The sequence below is a fragment of the Eptatretus burgeri genome, chromosome 3 (assembly GCF_056783735.1).
Source record: "Eptatretus burgeri isolate ZD-2024b chromosome 3, Ebu_testis_v1, whole genome shotgun sequence".
NCBI classification, from domain to species: Eukaryota; Metazoa; Chordata; class Myxini; order Myxiniformes; family Myxinidae; genus Eptatretus; species Eptatretus burgeri.
The window spans coordinates 25,526,371-25,553,253 of NC_140963.1; the positions used below are offsets into that span (position 1 = coordinate 25,526,371).

A 26,883-nucleotide genomic window follows, 5' to 3' on the forward strand; every position below is an offset into this window, starting at 1 on the left:
GTAATGTTTTGAAGTGTGCAGGATTGAGGTGCTCTTGTCGAAAAAAACAATGTGCCATGCACAGATATGTGTAAATGTACCAACTGTGAAAATGCCAACACCGAAAACAGTGATGATACTGATGTTTCTGATGATGACGAAGAAGAGGTTGCTTGGATAAACCCTGATGCAAATTGACCTTTGTCATCCAAGTGATGCCGAGATAGGGAAATAGATACTATCGCGTCTGGTCAGCTCAGAGAATTCCTAGCCTCCCACCTTGTGATGACGGATAATTCTTTATGATGGATAATTATGTATATATCTGGTTTGAACTTGCAAATAAAGTTCTATTTACTTCCGATTCACAATGCAATGGAACTGCAGTACACATCCTTTGGCTAGCAACTTACCTGCAACTCCCATGAAAAGCCAAAATTAGGTTAGCCCGCTTTCCCTATTGTAGTAGTCGGGGCCGTCTTGGGGCTGATGCGGTGACGGGTAAGGAGGCCGGGTCCCCACCCCGTGAGGTCTGGAATGTCCTCAAGACAAGAGCCGAACGACATGGGTGTAAAATATATAAATATAATTGAATCAACTCTCCGCGACACACGATACCGCGCGGCACCCCGTTACATCGACTCCACCCTGCGGGGCTGGCCCAAGGCCACCCTGACGATGGCGAGGCGAGGGTTGCTCTTCCCAGATGAAGACGCCACACGACTAGCGATGCGGCAAAGTCAATCCTCGCGCTGACTGGGTGTGCCTCAAGTGTCGATCAGCGCCGGTTCGATTGCCCAGTTGTCTGCTCCGCCGGCCGTATGTATATAATGTCTGGCCGTGGCTGACCGGCTATATACAAAGCTGTCCGAGGCAGGGTCAATGGCGTTCATTCGATGGGTCGATGCGCTGGCGTTGCACAATGGTTAGTCCTCCCACGCCGGCACTCCGGGTGCAATAGGCCCATGATCGAAGTTAGTCCTCCCGCGCGGCACTCTCGGCTAAACGTCGTTCGTGACCATCTAAGACGAGCCATTTGTTGACACTTTCTCTCCATTTATCCCATCTTACAGACGTAAAATGTTTCACTTCTTTATTCGCTACATTGCCCTGGTGAATAATACACTGGGGAGCGTCCTCACTGGCCATATTCATCAAAATTTACCGATAAATCGCCGATCAGTGATTTCCTCCCTGCAGGAAGCTGCCATCTTGGACAACTTGGCTGGTCACATGACGGTCTGACGGAATTTGCATACGATGTCAGCCGATCTATTGGCTGTTGAGACATCACATGACCTTCACGTGATCCGAGTGGAGAAAATTCAAATGAGAGAGCGCGGGGAATGCATCGATTTTCAAGATGAAAATACACAATAACTGCAGCCATTTGAGTGGAGAACTTTTGCATCCGTATGTATTTGGATATATACTATCATATTATCAAGGTTTTGTCTACCCCCCCCCCCTCGGTGAGTGGAACGAAACTTGATTTTCAAGCACTTCCTGAGCCCTGGCTGATGGCCTAACAGTGGGTGTGAGAGGAACGTGGCCGGGATGAGGTGTGTATGTTTCAGAAGTGAGGAGGAAGAGCAGTTGGTTTTGTTGGGTTGAGTTCGTTGTGAGGTATGCTGTCGAGAGAGGACGGCGCTCGGAGATGGTGTGAAGGATCAGGGCATTATGGCTAACTTTCCTCGACGCATGAAGAAGATGGCACGATTCTCGTATTGGTGCTGAGGTGAATTGGCTCGCATGGTGGAGCAAGACGCTGGCCATTGACTCTTGGTTGGGTGGTGTGAGACGGACCTTGAAGCCTCATGTATATCACCAAAAGGAGTGAGGGGCAGCGGTGTCGGCAAGCGCGAGCGAAGAAGAAGCTGAAAGGCGGTTGGTGAGCCCTGTTATTGAATACCGTCTCATGAATTACCTCACGTACGTTTCCAACCCAGAGAGCGGCTCGGCACCAATTTTGGGCACGTCTTCCCGCTCAGGACGAAGCACCTCGATCCCAGAGTTCAGTAAAGACCATCTCTGGGCAAAGCAAAGTGCCAGAATAAAGGGAGGATTAGCTTTTCTTTTGTTTTCACCTTGTCTGTATTAAAGTCCATGTGTAGAGTCACCTCGACCTTCGACTTTAATTGATCTCCCGTTTTATATTTACATTTTGAATTCTTACCCTTGCAAATATTTGATCTATTTTCATTAATTCCCCTTTTTGTTTTAGGTTGCTGGTGTCCTTGTGTCTGCAGTGGGTTCAAGTATAAACCCCTTGTGCTGTGCTTCCATCTGTAGTGTCTTAAAGAGTAGAAAAATCGTGCAAATTATGATACAAGCATCAAATTTGGCATTTCTGTTCTGCAGGGCTTTCTGATCAAATATGCCTGATTGGCCATATGAAAATCCAAATTTTGAAAAATTTGAAAAAAACAAAAAAACTTCAAAAAAACTTGAAGTCACAGCTGGCTGAAATTCTTGAAGCACAAGTGAACATCCCAGACAGAGGACCAAGGGGAGATGCAGTCATCATTGATGGCTCAGCACTTATCAATGCCTGACCTCCATGCACTTCAAAGATATTTGATGACTATGCTAAAGAAGACATCATCTCAAAGGTGGAATCCTATGGTGCCAGGTACGAGAAGGTGGACGTAGTGTTTGATGTGTACAAGAAGTCAAGTCTGAAGTCTGAGGCAAGGTCGAAAAGGGGGCAAGGAATCAGAAGTAGAGTGACAGGAACCAGTAAGACCCCAAGTAACTGGAGAAGCTTTCTTCGAGATGACAGCAACAAGACTGAGCTGTTTCACTTCCTTGCGGAAAAGATGTGTGAAGCACAGACGACAAGCACAGTCTGTCACAAAAGGAGAAGATGCCATTAGCAACACAAGGTAGTCACTGGATGCTGTGTCTCCATGTTGTCATGAAGAAGCTGACACTCGAATATTTGTACACGCCAGGGATGCAACGATGGATGGTAGCAAGTCCATTATCATAAAGGCTAATGACACGGATATACTAGTCATAGCAATATCTGTACTGCCATCCTTACAGGAACTAGGTCTTGAGAATATGTGGATTGCTTTTGGCCAAGGAGCCAAGGCGTGATGGATTCCAGTCCATGACGTAGTTTCTGCAATAGGGCCTGAGAAAGCTCGAGGGATCCCATACTTCCATGCGTTCACTGGATGTTACGTTGTGTCTGCCTTCCGCGGTAAAGGGAAGAAAACTGCATGGCAGACTTGGAACGTCTTTGATGATGTTTCTGAAACATTCACCAATCTCACCCAGCATCCAACATTGATTCGTGATCTTGACTTTTTTGAAGTTTTTTTATTTTTTATTTTTCAACATTTGGATTTTCAAATGGCCAATCAGGCAGATTTGATTTGAATCCCCTGGAGTACAAATGTGCTAAATTTGATGCTTGTATCATCATTTGCACGATTCCTCTCAAAAATTGCTGTTATCTGCCCCACGACTGCTCTCTCCATGCCGAGCTTCCCTTCCCATGTGTGCAATAATCTCTGGGGATATCACGTGTCCGCCTCCAAGGAAAACCACTTGGCAATCCGGCCTGGTCGGTGTTAAACGTCTGTCCACCACAATTGGGTTGGTGGGATTAACCTAACCGCCAGACCTGCGACTATTTGTACACACACACACACACACACACACATATATATTTATATGTATTTCGTGTTATGGCTGTGGAAATTCGCAATACACCATAAAGGGTCCTTAGATCAGTTATGACGCTGTTTGTGTGCAGATAGGTCCCCACCATTGTTTAAAGGGAATTCTTCATGCTTCACCGGGCTGTGACCCTTTGAGATAGCCGTTTTTCTTTATCGTTATTTTGAACCACACAACAACCACCACCCCCATCTTCGCCACTACCTCGCTTCTGAACGGCAAACAAAGGCACCAAGGAAGGAACTGCGAGTGCGCGTGGGTTTTCCCACCTGTTTTCCCCGCGCTTGGTGTGAAGGGAAGGGGGCAGGGCAGCTCGCTGCCGATTGGTGGATGCACGGCGTGAGGCGGTCGGAGTGAGGGCATGCCCCTTTTTGAGAAGCTTCTCGAAAGGAGGCGGAGCCGAAAACGGGGTGGGGCGAAGGGCGGAGCCCCGGGCTTTCAAGGGCAGACCGCACGCAGAGCTTTCTCTCTTCTTGGTTCATGCTCGCCCCTGTCTCTTGGTGGTCGTCGGAGGTTCGCTCTTCTTCTTCTTCTTCTTCGTCAAGGCCTCTCTCTCTCTCTCTCTCTCTTGGTGGTCGGGGTCGAGCTCTCTCTTGGTGGTCGGGGTCGAGCTCTTTTCTCTTGGCGGTTCGGGCAGCTCATGTTCAGTTCAGTTTGTGGTGGCTGCTCGTCGAGCTCGCAGCTCGTGTTCAGTTCAGTTCGTGGTGGTTCTTCTCCTTTGAGCAGCTAGTTCGTGAGCTCAGGCTTCTTCTTTTCTTGGGACACGGACGGGAGGTGCCGCTTTTCCAGCTCGGGCGCGCAATCCTGCGCACACGAGAGGAGAGTGCCGGAGAGAGCTCACCGACCGTCGCACCACGAGGGTGCAGGAAACCAGCGTCAGTCTCGTGGGCCCAGTCGGTCATCCACGGCCCACGGCCATAAAGGTTTACGAACCCCGTCTACCCCCTTGCCTATGATGGGGTCATTTCTTTTGTTCTGTGTGAATGATGTGGCGCCGTGTCCGAAAGTAGAACCTGTTTAAGTGACTGTACACTATAAGCATATTCGGTGGTATTGCTTTTGTTTCCATGCTTTTTCTGTATATTGCATGACTGCCTTGGCTGTACATACGTGCTGTATAAATAAATGTGCTTTGTTTGAATGTATCCAATTCGTCGTGTCCTATTTCCCCTTTGAAAGTGCCATGTTGCATCATGGAATGAGTAGTGGGTTTTGAACACCCGAGTAAAGAAGAATCACTGAACCGTCGAGGTTGGCGATAACACCGCTCGGTTATCCCTGTAGCACGGAACGAACCGCTTAAGCGGATCGTGTCCTAAGCCGACCTGCGGCATGGTGCAACCCCTCGGTAGGTTACCCGCGCGGGTATTTAGGTATATCGACATTCGGCGATTCACCCTATTTTGCGCGGGTAGAATACGGACTGGGTTGTGGTGAGGTTAAACACCCACCCGTGACTGGCTCCTGGCGGAAGTTAACAAGGAGGGTCACGACTAAATTGTCCGTCTGGTGGGCGACGCGGCTGCTATTGGAGTTACGCGGCCGATCGCACGCCAGGCGGGCCAGAATTCGTAACAATATATTTATATATATATATATATATATATATATATATGGCAGTCCTTCTGTCTGTCTGTCTTTGTTTGTAACCAATAAGCTCCTAGACCAATGAACCTATCTTTATTAAACTTTACACATATTTCGACCTACCATTCAGCTCCAGGATGCGCTGAGTGACTTTCCATAAAAATGAAAAAATATATATTTAAAAAAAAAATTCCATTAAAAAAATGGCTTTCGAATAGTGCGCCGGCGTATTAATCGTAACAAAAGGCTTCATGGTTAAAAACGCTAGGGTTTTTTGAAATACAAAATGTTCGTATTCGTTGACTTTTTAAACAAACACATTCTCCTCCTGTTATTTAATTTATTGAACTGCACGCGCACGGCAACAGCTAACTGCTGATAGATCTGCTCATGAAAGAGCCAGGCAAGCGGAGTCGGCTGCAGGGAGAGAGAGAGAGTCGTCTTACTGCTGATATATCTGCTCATGAACGAGCCAGGCAAGCAGAGTCGGCTGCGGAGAGAGAGAGCGTCGCCTAACTGCAAATATAGCGTCACACCAACGGGCAAGAGAAGCACAAAACTCACGTTCCAGCTTTTTAGGTCCGGGTTTTAGCAGGACATCAAGGACAGTTGCCACTGCTGCTAGAAACATTGAGTGGCTCAACGCCGCCTTCAACTATGACCTCTCTGAGGATTACGGCAGCATAAAGCCTTCCTTCCATAAATCTGAGGAATAAAAGAAGCCTTCCGAATTTTCTCCATACAACTAATGCCTCATTCCAACTAGCGTGAGGAAAATAGGGCAAATTTCCCGGGTATTACCGGATACTTCAGCAAGTCTACTATATAAATGGCAGTCCTTCTGTCTGTCTGTCAGTCTGTCTGTTTGTTTGTAACCAATAAGCTCCTAGACCAGTGAACCGATCTTGATGAAACTGTACACACATATAGACCTAATATTCAGCTCCAGGATGTGCTGAGTGGCTTTCCATAAAAATGAAAAAAAAATACATTAAAAAAAAATTTCCATTAAAAAAAAAGGCTTTCGAATAGTGCGCCGGCATATTAATCGTAACAAAAGGCTTCATGGTTAAAAACGCTAGGGTTTTTTGAAATACAAAATGTTCGTATTCGTTGACTTTTTAAACATACACATTCTCCTCCTGTTATTTCAATTCTCGAACTGCACGCGCACGGCAACAGCTAACTGCTGATAGATCTGCTCATGAAAGAGTCAGGCAAGCGGAGTCAGCAATGGAGAGAGAGAGAGAGAGAGAGAGAGAGAGAGAGAGAGAGAGAGAGAGAGAGAGAGAGAGAGAGAGAGAGAGAGAGAGAGAGAGAGAGAGAGAGAGAGAGAGAGTGAGAGAGAGAGTGAGAGAGAGTGAGAGAGTGTGAGAGAGTGAGAGAGTGTGAGAGTGAGAGAGTGTGAGAGTGCGAGAGAGCGAGAGAGCGAGAGAGCGAGAGAGCGAGAGAGAGCGAGAGAGCGAGAGAGCGAGAGAGCGAGAGAGAGGGAGAGAGCGAGAGTGCGAGAGTGCGAGAGTGAGAAGAGAGGGGGGGAGAGGGGGAGAGGGAGAGGGAGAGGGAGAGGGAGAGAGGGAGAGAGAGAGAGAGAGAGAGAGAGAGAGAGAGAGAGAGAGAGAGAGAGAGAGAGAGAGTCGTCTTACTGCTGATAGATCTGCTCATGAAAGAGCCAGCAAGCAGAGTCGGCTGCAGAGAGAGAGAGAGAGAGCGTCGCCTAACTGCAAATAGAGTGTCACACCGACGGGCGAGAGAAGCACAAAACTCACGTTCCAGCTTTCTAGGTCCGGGTTTTGGCAGGACATCAAGGACAGTTTCCACTGCTGCTAGAAACATTGTGTGGCTCAAGGCTGCCTTCAACTATGACCTCTCTGAGGATTATGGCAGCATAAAGCCTTCCTTCCATAAAACTGAGGAATAAAAGAAGCCTTCCTAATTTTCTCCATACAACTAATGCCTCAGCCTAACTTGCGTGAGGAAAATAGGGCAAATTTCCCGGGTATTACCAGGTACTTCAGCTAGTATATATATATATATATATATATATATATATATATATATATATATATATATATATATATATATATATATCATTGTGTTTGTAGGGGTAGATGGAGGAATTCCAGAGAAAAGATAGGATTGTATGGTATAGCATGGTGTGTGGACGAATATGAGACATCTCGATGTAATTTAAGTCTGCAAACTGTGAGCTTAAGTTTATTACGTGTCACCACACGGGGCGTGGTGTTATGTTAACTCAGTAGGGTCGAAGGCTAGTTTCTCCCAGTGTGTGATTGCCCCTTGTGACCTTTTCCTACATTTTTACAACAACAACAATTACCGGCATGCTAAATCCCACCTCCTAGGAAATGTAACCGGCAGGCCTTGCCCTGGAGGTTGATGATGAGTCGGGGTGATGTCAGAGAGGAGGATCAAAGAAAGAAGGAGGGCAGTCGGAAGAGAATAGTCGGCCCCTCTGGTCTCCTCTGGGCATGATGGGAAAGCTGCCCGATTCTCGTTATCTCGGTAGCCTCGGCAGTGGCCTTGTTGTATGATCAAGGAGAAAGGCGGTGCCATTTGGTGTGTTTGAAGCACTAGAAAGAAACCGGACGACAGTGTGTGGGCTCCTGGCATTGAAGATCGTCTTCACGAATTACGTGGCTACGTGGCCATGGAGAACAACTTGGCCCCATTTTCATATGTATTACCACGCGGTAGCTCCTCGGTTCGACGAACACCAGGCTCCAAAAGGACATCTCTGGACACAAGCTGTGTGCCGACATAAAGAGGTGGATTTTCTTTTATTTTTTTCTTTCCCCTTGTCTCATTTTGTGACATAGTGGAGATGTCTCAAATTAGGATTTAGTTTATCTCACTTTTCATTCCCTCCTGCTTTGAATTATTTTCGGTATGACCCTTTTGATTTGTGTTTATTAATTAATTATCATCGAATTTCTTTATGTTTGTTTGTTGTGGGTTTGATGATAAACCCGGATGCTTCCGTTCTGGTAAAGCGCCTTTCCTACTTCCATCTCGCGCATGTTGTATCTGCCAAGAATTTCGGCTGTTCCTCTCCGTGTCAAAACCGTTTGGCTTTCCATCCAGGCTGTTGTTTATCGGCCTGAACACGACTATATATATATATATATATATATATATATATATATATATATATATATATATATATATATATATATATATATATATATATATATATATATATATAAATATATAAACACGAGGTGAATGCACCCAGCGCTGCCCGGGTTCTTTTTGAATCAATTTAATCTTCTATACATATGTCTGATGCGAGCACAGTATCAGTTCCCTATTGGGCCATGGCAGTCGTAGGCTAAGGGGGTTGGTGAGGGGGAAACACACCCCCCCCCCCCCCCCCCGGCCGAGGGGCCTTGCCACATAGCCTATAACCTACCCGGGGCCCATCCCGACATTTTTTGTTTCAGTGGTTAGCTCCTATCTTTCACCTTTCAGGAGATTAGCACGTGCAGACAAACAAACAAACAGACAAACAAAAAATTAAAATCATATGTTGGATATATTGTATATGGCGTTGGCCCCATGTCAATCGGCTGAACTTGAAAAATTAACGTTACAAAATCAGGCAATGACATCATAATTCGGAAACCGGAAGTCGGAAGTACAATTCTTTTACATCGGGACACTCCCGGGTACATGTTCTGTCAGCATGTGAAGTTTGGTGAGGATCAGTCCAGTACTTTTCACATGCATAGGTCACAGACAAACAGACACACTTTCATATATATATATATATATATATATATATATATATATATATATATATATATATATATATATATATATATATATATATATACACACACACACACACACACACACACACACACACACACACACACACACACACACACACACACACACACACACACACACACACACACACACACACACACACGCCCATATATATCTTGTTCAGCGTGCTCTTATTTTTCTTGAAAATAACCAAGAACACATTCGCACTTTACACGATACACCTGCAACACCCCGCGCATCTCCAAATTACAGACATCACAGTTCAATCACACCAGATTAATCTTAAGCAACCTCCCATTCCTGCCAATATCTCTCTACTGATTTAAGCTCTTTACTTGTAAATACTTCCACAAATACGATTTAACCCTTTCAATTTTCCTGCTGCTCCCACCTTCCACTGAAGATCATTACTTGCCTTTACAATGCTCTTTGTAAAATGCCTGTTTTCCTCTGGCCTCTGGTTTTTTCACTGTCTATATTGGTTCAAAGAAAACTACTGCTTCTATATTATCTCTATCCTGTGTTATTTCTTCACCATTTTTATGTCCCTTCATAAACACCTCCTTTTTAATGTATAAAAGTCTCATCTCCTTCAGCTGCTCCTCATAGCTGCTTCCTCATAGCTGCTTCCATCTGTTTACACATCCAACGATGCTGGACATCGAATATCCTGGGACCAAGTGAAACGGTTGGTCCCATTTATCTTGGTCCCAGATGTTGACTATCCCACAGTCTTTCATGAATAGTATGTGAGTTATGACCAGCACTCTGAACAATTTATGAGCTCCGGAATCAATCGAGTAACTTTATACTTAAAAAGTAATACTATGGCAACCGATCAGATCTGGCATGGACCAAAACTATATTCTAGGCCTCACTGAATTATTTTAGTGTTAGTATTACCTCTTTTGATTCATCAGTTACCCCTCTGTGAATACAACCTAAAATCCTATTTGCTTTTCTTGTCGCTGCTGGCAAATGTTCTGCCTGTTGCACCCCACAACTACTATCACCCTGTGTCGCATACTCCAAGATTGCCCTTTGCATTATGTAGTTCATGGTTTCATTATTCTTATCCATTATTAGTTCTTTACATTTCCTCATGACTAAACTGCATCTGCCAATCTTTTGCCCAATATAAGAATGTATAAAGGTTTTCTGATCACCTGCTGTCTATCTTATCTCCAAAGCTTTGCATCATCTTCAAATTTGGACTGGCTACTTCTTTACTACGAGAATCCTCTCACCAGCTATATGAAAATGCATTTCATTGTGACACCCCTTGACAAGGGAGAGCCTCTGACTCTTCTTCGGCTTTAATTTTATCCTGGCCCATATGAGTTCCTCGAGCTGCTTCACCATTCGCTTGGCCCCGTTGTATCTATCTGAAAGCACTGTGATGTCAATACAAACATGCTCATCGGTGGCAGAAACTGTCCATCGGCAAGCAGTATTGCATGTTATTATCTCTCCACCCCATAAAACGAGTGCGATGAGAAGGGGTGATATCGCACAATCCATGGGAATTGTGACCTCCATCGCTTGCCATGCTGTTGTGTACTCCGAGTTGGAGAAACTCATGTCGAAGTACTCGTATAGCATCACCATTAACATCATAATTTCTGGAATCAATAACACCATTGACTTTTCGGATAACATGAGGCACAGATCCATAAGCATTGGCCAGATCCAGCCAGATCACATGCAGCTCTTCCCCAGCAGATTGTATGTACGGCTTTCTTTTTCCATATCATGATAGGATTATCCAGGCAACCTAAAAAAAAAACTGAGATTCCATCTTTCTGGAGCGAGGTATGTTGATTTACCCTTTAGAAATAACAAATGCAGTCATAAACCCCCCCATCACTCAATACAGTCCATGAAGATGCCAAAACTTGACTGGGATAGGTAACAGCAGAGATATTTTTATAAACAAACATTGGAGCAATTTTTGTGCCCATGTACTAGTTTGGCCTTTGAAGCACTCACACAGGTCTTGATTTACTAACTGTGCTGCTGATAGGCCTCCCAGATACGTAATTTTTCGAATCACTTATTGGCTCCATGTTCAGGGGAGTGACTTCACTGTGCCCTCCCTTGGTGGGTATCGCTCAACCCTTCCAAAGCTTTTTTTCCAACTTGTGTTCACAAAAGAATCCATTGTCTATTTTCGTGCAATTGCTCATTAGTTCATTGTTTGTTACCTCTGTACGTGTATTACTGGAGATATTATTTTTGTCCACTACTGTGTGTATGAGTTCAGTGTTTGCTCTGAAATTTGAGAGGATAATTGCAAAAAAAAAGATTATTTATTTAATAACTTTTTGCTTTTTTTTAAAAAAAATCAAAATTCCTCTGAAAGACGATTTGTTTTATGGACTCATATAGCATATACATGGACAATGTAGCCCCAGCATGACCCCTCATGGGCTGCTCTGCCTTGGGGGCTGCTGGATTCTGTTTCCGGCTTGGACGCAAAGCACACAAACGGTGCAGCGACCAGGAACTGCTTGCGGGGCTTCGCACAGGGCCCGAGATGCCATGAACTCGAAGTGAGCAGCAAAAACACGCAGCACCTGCACCAGATCTCCACGTGCGCCAGGAGCCTCCATGGGTCTCGGTAATATGACACCCAACGCACAAGGGTTAAGAAAGAAACGCATTAATAATCTTGATTTCTTGTGGAGGCCACGAGGGAAGGTGTGTTTCACCCCGTGCTCCTCGGAAGCACTCACCGGGTGCATGACCAGGAATCGGCAACCTATGGGTTCTGCAAAAGTCTGCTTTACCATCGGAACATATTACTACTCACACTAAATAAAGATATTTGGGAGCATTGCAGAGTTTCTATCAATTCACAATCGTCCAACAATCGCTGTTTTGTATTTTTTTTTCAATTTCTAAGTACAGTACTGTAATTATATGTAGGAAATTTAAAATGTTCGCGCTTCTTCGACGATTGTATATCGTATCTCATTCCAAGAATATTTCAGCTCGGACTATGATGTGCAAGGAACGAAATATATGCAGTATATATATATATATATATATATATATATATATATATATATATATATATATATATATATATATATATATATATATATATATATATATATATATTGTTACGGTTGTGGAAATTCGCAATACACCATAAAGGGTCCTCAGGTGAGATATATCGATAAGTCCATCTGTAGTTAGCCCAAAGCCGTTGTATAGAGGGAATATATGTGATCCATTCGGGCTGCGATCCTTCAGTTAGCCGTTTTTCTTTTGCTGTCATTATTGTGGTGCATGAACAACAACGAACATCGCCACAACCAACATCTCATCGATCACGCCATTCACTACACGACGCCAACAATCACGCCATTCACACCACGACGCCACCTTCCACAACTGCGCTACCACCATCTTCGCCACTCGCCATTCAACGAGCACCGTGCGGTCACGATCTCCGCGGGACGGAAGAAAGGAGCGGAGTGGCAGCAGCAACAAGGGTGCGAAGGGGCATCTTCCGCCCAAAACTCCCGCTTAAATATCTCTCGCCCAAAACGCCCGCGCAAATATCTCCCGCCCGAATCTTCCTTCCCTCGTCATTCGGCACGTGGAGAAGGAAACCAACAATGCCTGTGGGGTTTTCCCGCCATTTTTCCCCGCGCTTGGTGAGAAAGGGGGAGGGGGTGGCGCGTCCTCTCCCGATTGGCGGATGCGCGGTGTGACGCGGCCGGGGGAGAGGAACGCCCCCCCTTCGAGGCATTTTCTGGAAGCGTCTCGAAGGAAGGAGGAGCCAAGAACGGGGCGGGGCGCGGGGCAGAGCGAAGGGCGGAGCCCGACCCTACAAAAGGGTGGGTGTGGAGAGTCCCTGTTCCCTTGTCCCTGAAGGAGAATTGTCGAGAGTTGTTGGAGAGTCCCTGTTCCCTTGTCCCTGAAGGAGAATTGTTGAGAGTTGTTGGAGAGTCCCTGTTCCCTTGTCCCTGAAGGAGAATTGTCGAGAGTTGTTGGAGAGTCCCTGTTTCCTTGTCCCTGAAGGAGAATTGTCGAGAGTTGTTGGAGAGTCCCTGTTCCCTTGTCCCTGAATGACAATTGTCGAGAGTTGTTGGAGAGTCCCTGCTTCTTGTTCGTTCGTTCGGAGGAAGAGGTTGAGGTTCTGTTCGTTCGTTCGGGTCTGGTCGTGGTCGGGTGAAGGTCGTCGAATTGGCGTAGGTCGTCGAATTGCCACGGGTCCTCGAACCTGGTCCCTGGTGATTGTTCCTGGTCAGAGGGTCGATCGGAGCGGGTGCAGTCCCGAGACCCTGCTAGTGGGACGGAGCACCTGCCATTCCCCCTCCCCCATCCGCACCGAGATAGCGGCAAAAATCCGGCCCATTCCCCAAAAGCCCGTCCGAGCTGTCGGGCGGACCACACGTGCAGGCGCGAAGCATGAGCTCAGTGGACCACGCCGGAGGGACTCGGAGTTGCGGTCGCCAAGGGCTGGACGACGTGCTCAGGGAAGTCGTGACTTCCTTTTCTTTTGGGGTTTTGTGTAAATGTCTGTGGGTGGCACCAGTCTTGAGAAGTAGAACTGTTTTAAGTGTTGCCGTGTGAATTGCCTTATTCGGTTGTTGATCTGCGTTTGTTCCTTGCTTGTGTTTCTTTACGGTGATTGTAAATACGTGTATTGCTTTTATTGTATCCCTGTGACTGTAATATACGTGCCTTCCGTGCTTCCGTATTAAATGTGCTTGTCCGATTGTTCCCCGTTTTGCTTCGTCTTTTCCTTTTATTGAATTTCCATCTTGCATCACGTAAGGGATTAATAATGGGTTTTAACACCCGGTAAATAATCTGAACCGTCAAGGTCGACGATAACTCCGCTCGGTTATCCCTGCAGCACGGAACGAGCTGCTTAAGCGGTTCGTGTCCGGAGTCGACCTGTGGCGTGGTACAACTCCTCGGTACACTATCTGTGCGGGTACTTAGGTAAATCGACCATTCGGCGATCGGACCCTATTTCGCACGAGTAGAATGCGGACTGAGTTGTGGTGAGGTTAAACCCCCACCCGTGACTAGCTCCCGGCGTTGTTCCGAGAGGGTAACGACTGAATTGCACGTTCGGTGGGCGAAGCGGCCGCTATTGGTTAAAAGCGGTCGTTCGCACGCCGGCGGGGTGCAAATTCACAACAATATATATATATATATATATATATATATATATATATATATATATATATATATATATATATATATATATATATATTTTGCAAGATGACAGCTTTTCACAGCATTAATTGTCTGCGACAGTAAAAGTGAGATGGGATATATATATATATATATATATATATATATATATATATATATATATATATATATATATATATATATATATATATATATATATATATATATATATATATATATAAAAATATATTGTTACGGTTGTGAAAATTCGCATTACACCATAAAGGGCCCTCAGGTGAGATATCTCCATAGGTTCATGTGGAGTTAGCTCAAACCCGTTGTATAAAAGGAATTTATTTGATCCATTCGGGCTGCGATCCTCCAGTTAGTCGTTTTTCTTTCCCTATCTTTGATTTCAAACGAACAAAAACTGCCAAGGATGCTGGTGGGTTTTTCCCGCCATTCTTCCCCGTGCTTGGTGTGAGGGAAGGGGGGGAGGGCTGCTCGCCACCGATTGGTGGATGGACAGCGTGAGGCGGTCGGGGTGAGGGAACGCCCCTTTTGAAGAACCCTCTCGAAGGAGGGTGGAGCCGAAAACAGGGCAGAGTGAAGGGCGGAGCCCCGCGCGATAAAAGTCGGACACGGGCGGGGCGCGCTTCCTCTTCCTCGTGCTCTTCCTCGTCCTCTTCCTCTTCGTTCTGGAGCTGGTCTCGTCGTTCGTCTTGGCTGGTGGTCTGGTCTGGTCTTCTGTCGGTGCGGTCCCGAGACCCCGCTTCCGCATGGAGATAGCGCCGGAAACCCCGTCCATTTCCCCAAAACCCCGTCCGAGCTGTTGGGCGGACGACGCGAGCTTCGCGCGGCACAAGCTCGGTGCACCACACCAGAGAGAGCTCGCAGACCGTGAGAGGAGTCGAGGCCAGGCGCGACCACGCTGACGGACATGGGAGGAGGACTCGACGGCCCACAGGGAAGTCGCGACTTCCTTTCTTTCTTTTCTTTGGGTTTGTGTAAATGACTGTGGGTGGCGCCTGTCCGACAAGTAGAACTGTTTAAGTGTTGCCGTGTGTGCGCGTAGTCGGTTTTAACTCTTGCTTTCGCTTTATATGTGCATTTTGATTATTGTGACTGTAAATACGTGCCTTCCGTGCTTGGCTGGGTGTGTGTGAATGAACGTGCTTGTGTGAACTTGTTCCCCGTTTCGCTGCGTCCTTTCCTTCGTTTGAATTTCCATCTTGCTTCACGTAAGGGGGTCGTAGTGGGTGCAACATCCCGGTAATTAATCGGAACCGTCAAGGCCGACGATAACACCGCTCGGTTATCACTGTAGCACAGAACGGACCGCTTAAGCGGTTCATGTCCGGAGTCGGCCTGTGGCGTGGTGCGATCGCCCCGTCGACCATGCGCGCAGGTACTTAGGTAGATCAAATTTGGCGAAATACCCTATCCTGCGTGGGTGGGCAATTGGCACGATCGTGGTGAGGTTAAACCCCCACCCGTGACTAGCTCCCGGCGTTGTTCCGAGAGGGTCACGACAGAATTGTCCGTCCAGTGGGCGACGTTCCGCGATTCGAGTTACGTGGCCTTTCGCACGCCGGCAGGCGCGAATTCGCAACAATATATATATATATATATATATATATATATATATATATATATATATATGTATATATATATATATATATATATATATATATATATATATATATATATATATATATATATATATATATATATATATATCGTGTTACGGCTGTGGAAATTCGCAGAACACCATATAAGTCCTCAGTTCAGTTATGCCGATAAGTCCGTGTTCAGTTAGATTTCCCCACCGCTGTCTAATGGGTATTATTCGTGTCACCCAGGCTGTGATCTTTGAGTAAGCCGTTTTTCTTTGACTATCGTTATTTTGGACCAACCACAACGCCAACCACCAACCACCCTCTCCGCAACGCCAACCACCAACCACCTTCTCCACCACACCAACCACCAACAACCCTCTCCACAACCGCCTTCACAACAATGACATCTCCTCACCATCTCCCAAACCGCATCTCTCCCAATAGACCAACCCGAATAACATTTCCTCACCTTCATCCCCGAAGCGACACCATCTTTGCACCAGCCGTGGCGAGTCCGCATCAAACGGCATCGCTGCAGGCACACGCAGGGGTTTGCTCGCCGTGCAAGTCGGTGATCTCGAGCACGTCCGCTCTTCCTTCAGCATTGGTGATTTCTACCACGTCCGCTCGCTCCAAGCTTCGCCTCCGAGATTCAGATCAAAAGAGAGAAAGGGGCGGAGCCAGCGGGGGGTCGGAGAGCAGAGGTCAAAATCTCGCCTCACGAACCCTATAAAACGGCGCACAGAGTGCCAGTTCATTTAGTCTGGAGAGGTCGTGGAGCCACGTGGAAGTCTGAAGCCTGAAGCCTGCAGTAGCTGGAGAAGCTGAGGAGAATGGAGGAGGCGCGAACGGGAAGCGCGGCTAAGCCTGCGGTGCCGCGCAGAGCTGCGTGTTCGTGTGCGAGCCGGAGAGAGCTCGCAACCAGCACCGAACGGTCTGAGGTGATCGGACTTTGGGACAGTCCGAGCATCGCTGAGGAACGGACGGGTTCTTACAGAGCATCAACTCGAAGAGAGGAAAGACCCGTTCGTTCCTCTCAGGCGTTGCCGGCCGGGGCCTGAATCACCAGGCCGCGGCCGAGCCACGGTTACGCTTGCTGCCGTGGGGAAGGAACGTCATGGGTCGCCCCAGCAAGGAAGGTAACCAACGCGGCCTCACGGAGCCTCTGCGGTCTACACGGTTCCGTGCAATAAAGACCCAAAGAGGTCCAGTCTGCCCCTCGTCTGTCCTGGGGCTTTTCTTTGCTTTCGAATGAATGTTGTGGCGCCATGTCCACAAGTAGAACTGTTCAAGTGACTGTACATAATAAAGAGACGGTATTAGCTCTTTCCTTTTGCATTGTATTTGGCTGTATAATTGTATGTGTGTGTTTTGTATTGATTCCATACCTGCATGACTGTATACATGTGGGAAATGTATACTGGGACTGTATACATCTGTATACGTGTGGGAAATAATAAATGAGCTTGTTTGAATGTAACCTGTTCGTCGCGTCATTTTCCCTTAATTGAGCGGCCATCTTGCTCTCGGAATTTAGTGGGCTTTTAAATAGCCGATAATAGAATCGGGTCCAATGAGGCCTGGCGATAATACACCACTCAGTTATCCCAGAACGGAACGAACCGCTTAAGCGGTTCGTGTCTAAGCAGGCCTTCGTTGAGGTACGGTCTCCCGGTAGTCTGCCCACGCGAATAATTAGGTATATCAACAATTCAGCGATTGACCCTGTCGCGTGCGGGTAGAATATTGACTAGGCCGTGGTGTGCGCTTGGAGCACACCCGTGACTGGTTTTCGGCGTTGTTCCGGAAAGTCGCGACTGAATTGTCCGTTCGGTGGGCGAAGCGACCGCTATTGGTGAGACGCGGTCATTCGCATGCCGGCGGGTGAGAATTCATAACAATATATATATATATATATATATATATATATATATATATTTCTTCTTCTTCTTCTTCTTTCGGCTGCTCCCGTTAGGGGTCTCCACAGCGGATCATCCGTATGATCCGCATCGTGATTTGGCACATGTTTTATGCCGGATGCCCTTCCTGACGCAACCCTGGTCGCCTCTTATGACACAGGGATATGGTACACCTATTTTAACCAGGGTATACACCGGCCCAGTACACTGGTACTCATTCCGCCGACCTCGGAAGGATGACAGGCCGAGTCAACCCCTGGTGTATTAATTCAGTGGTCCAACGGGGCTTGAACTCAGGACCTTTTGGATACCAAGCCACTGCCTTAACCACTGCGCCAACACCAGGCTTAACTATATATATATATATATATATATATATATATATATATATATATATATATATATATATATATATATATATATATATATATATATATATATATATATATATATATATATATATATACACATACATACATACATACATACATACATACATACATACATATATATATATATATTTTCATATATATATTTTCATATATATATATATATATATATATATACATACATATATATTTATATATATACATATATATTTATATATATACATATATATACATACATATATATTTATATATACATACAAATACATACATATATATTTATATATACATACAAATACATATATATATATATATATACATACATATATATTTTCATATATATATATATATATATATATATATATATATATATATATATATATTTTTTCATATATATATATATTTTCATATATATATATATATATATATATATATATATATTTTCATATATATATATATATATATATATATTTTCATATATATATATATATAGAAAGCTCTTTCAAACCACTGACTGACTGACTCACTCACTGACTCAGTGACTGATATTAAAGATCGGTACCTTTCGGGTGACGTAGAAAACAAGTTTTGCATGCCAATGGACATCGAAGCCAGTACACCAGAATTTTTTTTACAGAATCGTTGGACAACATCTGTAACTTAAAATGTAAATAAATGAAAAAATAAATGAAAAAAAATGCAGGTGAGTGACCCGAGACAATGGGGAAGTACGGTAATTTTGTATGCCGATGGACATCAAAGCTAATACATCAGGAAAAATCACAAACATCTGAAAGCATCCGTCAATGAAAATATAAATAAATGAAAAAATAAAAGAAAAATCAAATGCAGCTGAGTGACCCATGATAATGGGGAAGCACGGTTCATATGCTTACACAATGTGTAAGCACATCCCACTGGTATTCGATATATGCTGCGTACTTATGCAAATGTTTCATGCAATGTGGGATACAATTTTAATTTGATAATGCAGACTTGCAGTGCCTTCAGAAAGCATTCACACCCCTCAACTTTGTCACATTTTGTTGTGTTAAAGCCTCAATTTAAAATGGATTAAATTTGAAAAAGATTGTCATCAATCTACACAAAATACCCGATAATGACAAAGCGAAAACATGATTTTGGAGATTTTTTACAAATCAATTAAAAATGAAAAGCTGAAATATCTTGCATCAATAAGTATTCAAACCCTGACTCAATACTTTGTTGAAGTGCCTTTGGCAGCGATTAAAGCTTTGAGTCTTCTTGGGGATGTCTGTATCCGCTTTTCACATCTGGATTTGGGGATTTTCTCCCATTCTTCCTTGCTCAAGCTCTGTCAAGTTGGATGGAGAGCATGGATGAACAGCAATCTTCAAGTCTTTACACAGATTCTCAATGAGATTCAAGTCGGGGCTTTGGCAGGGCCACTCAAGGACTTTCACCTTCTTGTTTTGAAGCCATTCCAGTGTTGCTTTGGCTGTATGCTTGGGGTCATTGTTCTGTTGGAATGTAAATCTTTGCTGCAGTCAAAGGTCTTTTGCATTCTGAAGCAGGTTTTCCACAAGGATTTGCCTGTATTTGGCTCCATTTATTGTTCCCTCTGTCCTTACAAGTTTCCCAGTCCCTGCCCCTGAAAAGCATATCCATAGTAATGATGCTGCTACCACCATGCTTCACGGTCGGGATGTTGTTGGATGGGTGATGAGCTGTGCTTGGTTTTTGCCAGACGTAGCACTTTGCATTCTGGCCAAAGAGCTCAATTTTCGTCTCATCAGGCCACATAATCTTTTGCCTCATGATCTCAAAGTTTTTCACGTGCCTTTTTGCAAGCTCAAGGCATGCTGTCATGTGCCTTTTTCTCAGGAGTGACTTCCATCTGGCCACTCTCCCATAAAGCCTAGATTTGTAAAGTGCTGCAGAGATTGTTGTCTTTCCAGCAGGTTTTTCAATCTCAGTCAAGGAACTCTGCAGTTCTGTCAGAGTGGTCATTGGGTTCTTGCTCACCTCCCTGAACAAGGTCCTTCTTGCCCAGTTGCTCTGTTTGCTTGGACTGTCAGGTGTAGGAAGAGTCTGGATCGTTCCATTTCCTAATGGTGGAGCTCACTGTGCTCTTGGGAACTTTCATCACGATGGAAATTGTTTTATACCTTTCCCCAGATCTACGCCTCCTTCCAATTCTATCTCTGAGTTCTGCGGACAGTTCATTGGACTTCATGGTCGAGTTTCTGCTCTGACATGCACTGTCAACCTGGGAACCTTATGTAGAAAGGTGTGTTTCTTTCTAAATCATGTCCAATTAATTAAATTAGCCACAGGTGGACTCCAACCAAGTTGTAAAGACATCTCAAGGATGATCAAAGGAAATTGGATGCATCTGAGCTCAATTTGGAGTGTCATAGAAAAGGGGTTGAATACTCGTTGACACAAGATATTTCTGCTTTTCATTTTTAATTAATTTGTAAAAAATTCTAAAACCATGTTTTCACTTTGTCATGGGGTATTTTGTGTAGATCCGTGACAAAATTTTTTTTAATTTAATCCATTTTAAATTCAGGCTGTAACGCAACAAAATGTGACAATATTGAGGGGTGTGAATACTTACTGATTGCACTGTAAATGTGGTAACATTTCACCACAAGCAGCATTTATTTCAAAATAGTGAATGCTTACTTTGGGTTTCAATGATAGGATTTATTGCTTGAGCTATTCTGAGCGCACACACAGCACAAAACAGCACATCACACACAACATAACACAAAACACAGCACACTCCTGGCACAAACTTTACAACACAACACCAGAACTCTTGGCACAAACTTCACGACTCATTTCAAAACTTGATTTGTCTTCTTCTTATATTTTGAGTTCAAATTTTTAAACATTCATTATTGAAATTAGTTATTTTATTTTCTAAGTAGTTTATTTTCAACTTATTAAGAAAAATATTTCCATCAATTTTTTTTTATCAAATCATTTATATTGTTGTGAATTGTCGTGTAAAGTCTTATGGAATCTAAAAACGTTTTGTCTCATGGTCTAATTTTAAATATTATTCTTTGGCGTATAAATTTTTCTCCAATGTTACATCAATGTGAGCATTGCTCGATGACTCGCGGCTTTGTGTAGATCTTTACTTGCTGGCTTGAGATAAATTAATTCATGAGTATAAAGATTTATGAGTGGTTTTTGATCATAAATATGATCAAAAGGTCATAATACTGTTATTATAAATCATCGATGTAAATCTATGCTCGAGCAAATTATATGTCTCATGGGTAGATTGAAAACTTGAAAATACATAATGTTATCCCACAAGTTAATAATGATGATAACATTAATGATCATAGTTCATCAACAAATAACCTAACTACCAAGGTATGATAAAAGGGAAAAAGGTTGGAGGTAGCAATTGTTCATTTATCTTAAGAAAATTTATGTGAATATGAGATAATGGGGGGTGGGATGGGTGGGTTGGACAATTTTGGAAGGAGGGAGGATAAAAGAAAAGGGAGTGGGGAGAGGAAGGGAACAGGTGCATGGGGTATATAGTTAGTAGGGGGACAGAGTTGCTCAGTTTGTGCACACTAGATAGTATCGTTATGGCACCATACAGGTATAATTTATCATACACATGAGTGGATGTAACAAGTTATTAGTTCAACATTGTTACTGGTAATCTATGACAATGAAAACTGTTCACTTATTTCCACTTGTCATTAACCAATCCTACGTTCATTTTTTTCAATGTTTTCATCAAACCTCGATGCTAAAGAGTGAATGAATGCTCCTGTTCAATGATCAGTTGATGTGAAACGCACACAAGACTCTCACACGACCAAAGGACACAACACTCAAGGTACTTATCACCCTCTTGGTACTCAATGAGGCATAGAAGGACTAGACTTTACCTTTGTTGATATCCTAAGTGGAAAACTAATGTGGACAGCAAAAATCAACTTCCCCAATTAGCCATACTAAATGATCGCAAATAACCCACCCGAATACCACAATCCAATGACCAAACCTCAATCTCCCCATATATAACCTTCAGCTCATCTGAACTGACCATAGTACCTTAAACTCACCTGAACTGGCCATAGTTTCTGCCTGGACAACATCATACAAATTAACATCTGACCACCTGCACATTCTTATCATGCATCAGTCACATAAAAGCAAAACTGGACCCAATAAACATAAAACTTTCATGAATTATGGAAAGGACAACTGGACTCAATTTACTCAAGACAGAAACAATGTCATCCAACTTTACCGTCTTCGAATTTTACCCTCGATGCAGCTTAAACATTTTAACATCCTTACCACCTGTAGTAACAGACATGTACAAAAGGTTACAGAAAACAGTTCAACCCTAACTTTTCCCCAGAAACCAAGGACCTGATCCACACAAGAGACATGCTTACATGAACAATTAAAACAAATCTTCAATATTAACAACATCATCCAGCTAATACAACACTAAAAGCAACAAATCTGGAAACAATACATTGAATTTTTCTATTTTAAAACGAAATGCAAATGACTTTGACAAACCATTATATACATTCATACTTCCAGCACTACACCAAGCCCAACTCATGAAGCACAAACGCATACAACCAATACCATTTCTACAAACAAAGAACAAGCCGACCTCCTCATGAAATATTACTCGCACATAACCTATAAACTAATTTCAAAGACAACAGACGTGTAATCAAACAAAACTACAAAATTAAATTAAACATTGATGAAGTTCCTCTTTTTGTTTTAAAACAAATATCAGACACCATTAAAAAAAATGGAACCTAAAAACTCATCCACACACACCAAGCTTGGAATTCATATCTTGGTATACGCAACCTCCAAGCACAAACAAACATATTCGACTCTTCATGGCTTCACAATATTATCCCAGGCATATGGCAACAGGGCACAATCATTCCCATTTTAAAACCAAACAAGAATCCCAACGACCCTGCCTCTTATCGCCTTAAATCATGACTCTGTTGTAAGGCCAAAGTACTTGAGTGCCTCATTCTTTCCCAAATGAACCCTCATATTCCTCTGGCTCACCACTAACATGGGTCCAGACCTCACCACTCCACAACTACTAATCTCACCACTTTAATGCATCTCATTTTAGATGGATCTAAAGAGTCCAAACCCCCCAAATGTACCTGACTCACAACCATAGACATTGACAAAGCTTTCAACACTGTACCTAGATACACACTCAGACAGAGATTCTCACAACAAACTTGAGCAACAATGACAAAACCTTCATTTCTGGCAGACAAGCACGTGATAGAATCAACAACACCTTATAATCCCATTAAAAAAACCTCCCAAACAGCATGGTGCAGGGTGCCGTCCTTTCCCGAACACTCGTTCTCCATGATGTTCCAGGACATCTGCCTCATGTGATGATCCTTACTTATGCAGATTCCCTTTCCATAGCAGCACAAGACCACACCATAAATACAACCACTCACTTACTCCAACACAACACAACACAATTTCAACATTGGCTCACACTTAGCAGAATCAACGTCTTGTCAACTAAATCAACAATCACTCTCCTAACGAACGTGAAGCCAACTACCACCCAACAATCACAATAAAACAACCAACAACTCCCGCTCAGTAAAACCCCAAAATACTTGGAATCACACTTGACTCTCAAACGATCTTCACGAAACACATTCAACAAACCTTTGCTAAAGTTGAACAAAAAAAGAAAACTCAACCTTGACCTTAAAGTAAAGTAAAAGTAAAGTAAAGACCTTAAAGTAAAAGTAAAGGCATTGACCAATACCAAGTTTTGTCAACAAAAATAATACCGAACCATAATTTCCAAACAGTTTATCAAACCCACTATTAACTCTGCTAGTCCAAGTTGTGCACCCAACAGATCCAAAATAAATACATTAAAACATCAAATAGTACAAAACAAAGCACTCAGAACAATCACAGGTTGCACCCAACTCACTGACATCTATCATCTCAATGCCAAAACAAAAGTACTTCCCCTACAATGCCAACTCAAAATTCGAGGCACACACTTCATTCCAACTACCCATTGGGACCATACTCTGTGCAGAGCATTAGTGCTGCCAAAGCAGTCGACTGGGCTATTGGGCACAATCCTGGACAGGTCACCACTCCAACACAGGACACCAGCAAGCTGGTACTCATTTTGCTGACCTGGAAAAGATGACAGGCAGAGTCAACCCCACCTGGTATTAATTCAACAGCTGAGTGGGATCTGAACTCAGGATCCTAGGATCCCAAGCTCACCACCATAACCATTAAGCGAACACCAGGCATACACACTTCATTGATGCCACTCAAACACTAGAACACCCATGTCACCACTTGTCCAATTACTTTCAGCCAAAAACGATCTCACCAGCAACTTACTATAACAACATCTTTTCAAATGTGCCAACTCACCTTTAAACCCACCATCGAAAAAAATTAATAAAAACCACATTCATAATCACCACATCACCATCACTTTTTAACAACAGCACAACAATAAATACTCAACAAACCACACCCCGTGATACATCCATCTGAAGAAACCCTCCTGCGCTCCTCCAAGGTAACATGATCTAGACTTTGTTCTGGGGTTACAAACTCACACTTAAAAACTTATCAGGACAAACTCGAACCATCTAAGGACCTGCTCCATCTGTGCTGTCCCCTTGAACTTCACACTGCACCCCATTTAATTACACCTTGCTCACAACTCGCACAGCACAGACAACTATTTAACATTTCGTCTCTCCACAATCTCTGGGGAGAGAGACCAGCTTCCTTGGGGTTGTGTGACGATGCCTGAGGCTGCTGATGATGGCAATCAATGATAATAAAACAGGTTCATTGTCTTCCGCTTTGAGGAGGGTGTAAGTGAAAACACCTTAATTTTATGAGAAAATAATGAAAAACAGATAAGAAATGGATTGATTGATCATTCAAATGGAAGTTGACAATAAGATGTGGAAGAAATCTCAAATCTGGATAACACATTGAACGTGACAGCTTAACGATGGCCTTATCTTATAGATAAAGCAAAGCATTGCGTTCTCATGAACATGAGGGAGACATAATTGGTGGATTATGAGTGAAAATAACCACAAGTTTGAAGTTAGCCAATTGATGAAGAATCCGAAAAACCACTCATCTGTGTGCAAAACTGCACCCGCGAGACGCATCCTCCTTGGGATCACTGAAGACGAGAACAGTTCATACATTTTTCAGCCAACAAATCTCCCAGATAGGTTTTATGGCCACGGAAAAATTCAGTTGGTCCATTGACACCCACCCACTAATAATTTATGAAGTCATCGACACTGTTAGTGTTTTGTGGGATTGGAGATTGCAATAAAATACTTCTGCAAAGTTTGTCTCTTTGGCTGCCTTTGTCTAATGTTGTTTCGCTTTCTAAATGTTTGCAAATCCATGTGACCTATCCACAGAGGCTCTTTGGGTGGGTAGTCGTTCATGGTACTGGCTTGTGAAATACTCTTTTCTCTCTCTCTCTCTCTCTCTCTCTCTCTCTCTCTCTCTCTCTCTCTCTCTCTCTCTCTCTCTCTCTCTCTCTCTCTCTCTCTCTCTCTCTCTCTCTGTCTCTCTGTCTCTCTGTCTCTCTGTCTCTCTGTCTCTCTGTCTCTCTGTCTCTCTGTCTCTGTCTGTCTCTTTCTTTTCTTTCTCCTCAAGCACCACACCCCCCCCCCCCCAGGAATTGTCGTTAAATATATATATATATATATATATATATATATATATATATATATGAATAAATTATCTTAGAAGGGGTCAATAACTATAATGTGTTTAGATTAGTTATTTTGTTAATTGTGTGGAGAGGGATGTGTCTCTTTTTCCCCATGGTAGGATGGTCAGCCAAGATGTGCATCGAGTGTGTCTCGTGTGATTCACCCCCTTTCCATTCTTTTGCATCAGCCCTTCATGTCTAATGTACAGCTTTATCCCTTTTCCTTTCATTTTCACTGTTTGCAATTTTTTGCGGGATGCGAGATTTTTTGCGAAATCCTAATAAATTACGTGACTTAATTACCTGGAAACACGCCCTCGGTACGCCTTGTCCGAACCGGATCACTTTACCGGATCGGATGCAGCCGAGCGACACTGCCAAGGACGTACCGGCTAAGTGGAATGGATCGTCGGGAAGAAAGTCCCGGCTAAGCTAAGATTCGGACCATGCTGGATCAATGGAGGAAAAGACAAAAACGAACAGGGATCATTCCTAATAGTAATTTATTAACAATGGGGCGAGGAAACGTATGTGGTACAATCAATAGATTTATTGGGGTGTGCAAGCAGAGATGGGGAAGGAAGGTGTGGTGCGACAATAAACAAGCAACTTATGAAAGCGGACGCAGAGCAGACCGAACCTGAAAATAATAACAATCTTCTGCAGGCTTACTTATAAAGACAGGCACTAGGACACACACACACACACACACACACACACACACACACACACACACACACACACACACACACACACACACACACACACACACAGAAAACCCAATGAAGGGGAACTTCATGAAGCAAGACAGGAGAGGAGTTGAGGCTACGGTCACTCGGTACCTTGGTATAATTGATACGCGGTACCCGAACGCGCCACTAATACGTTTGGGGGGATGCTCCGTGGCGCGGTACCCCCCTGACAGCTGGCGCGTCATCTCTTATTTC

The 26,883-nt window shown here is 43.7% G+C and overlaps 1 protein-coding gene across 1 annotated transcript in view; it reads left to right on the forward strand.

The window, feature by feature from the left end:
• Positions 1–1,231: 1,231 nt before the first annotated feature.
• LOC147029578 (uncharacterized) overlaps positions 1,232–26,883 on the forward strand; it is a 50,072-nt gene continuing 24,420 nt past the window's right edge. Inside the window, exon 1 of the mRNA XM_085872724.1 lies at positions 1,232–1,392. The gene's annotated coding sequence lies outside the window, so the exon portion shown is untranslated. The remainder of the gene's footprint in view (positions 1,393–26,883) is intronic.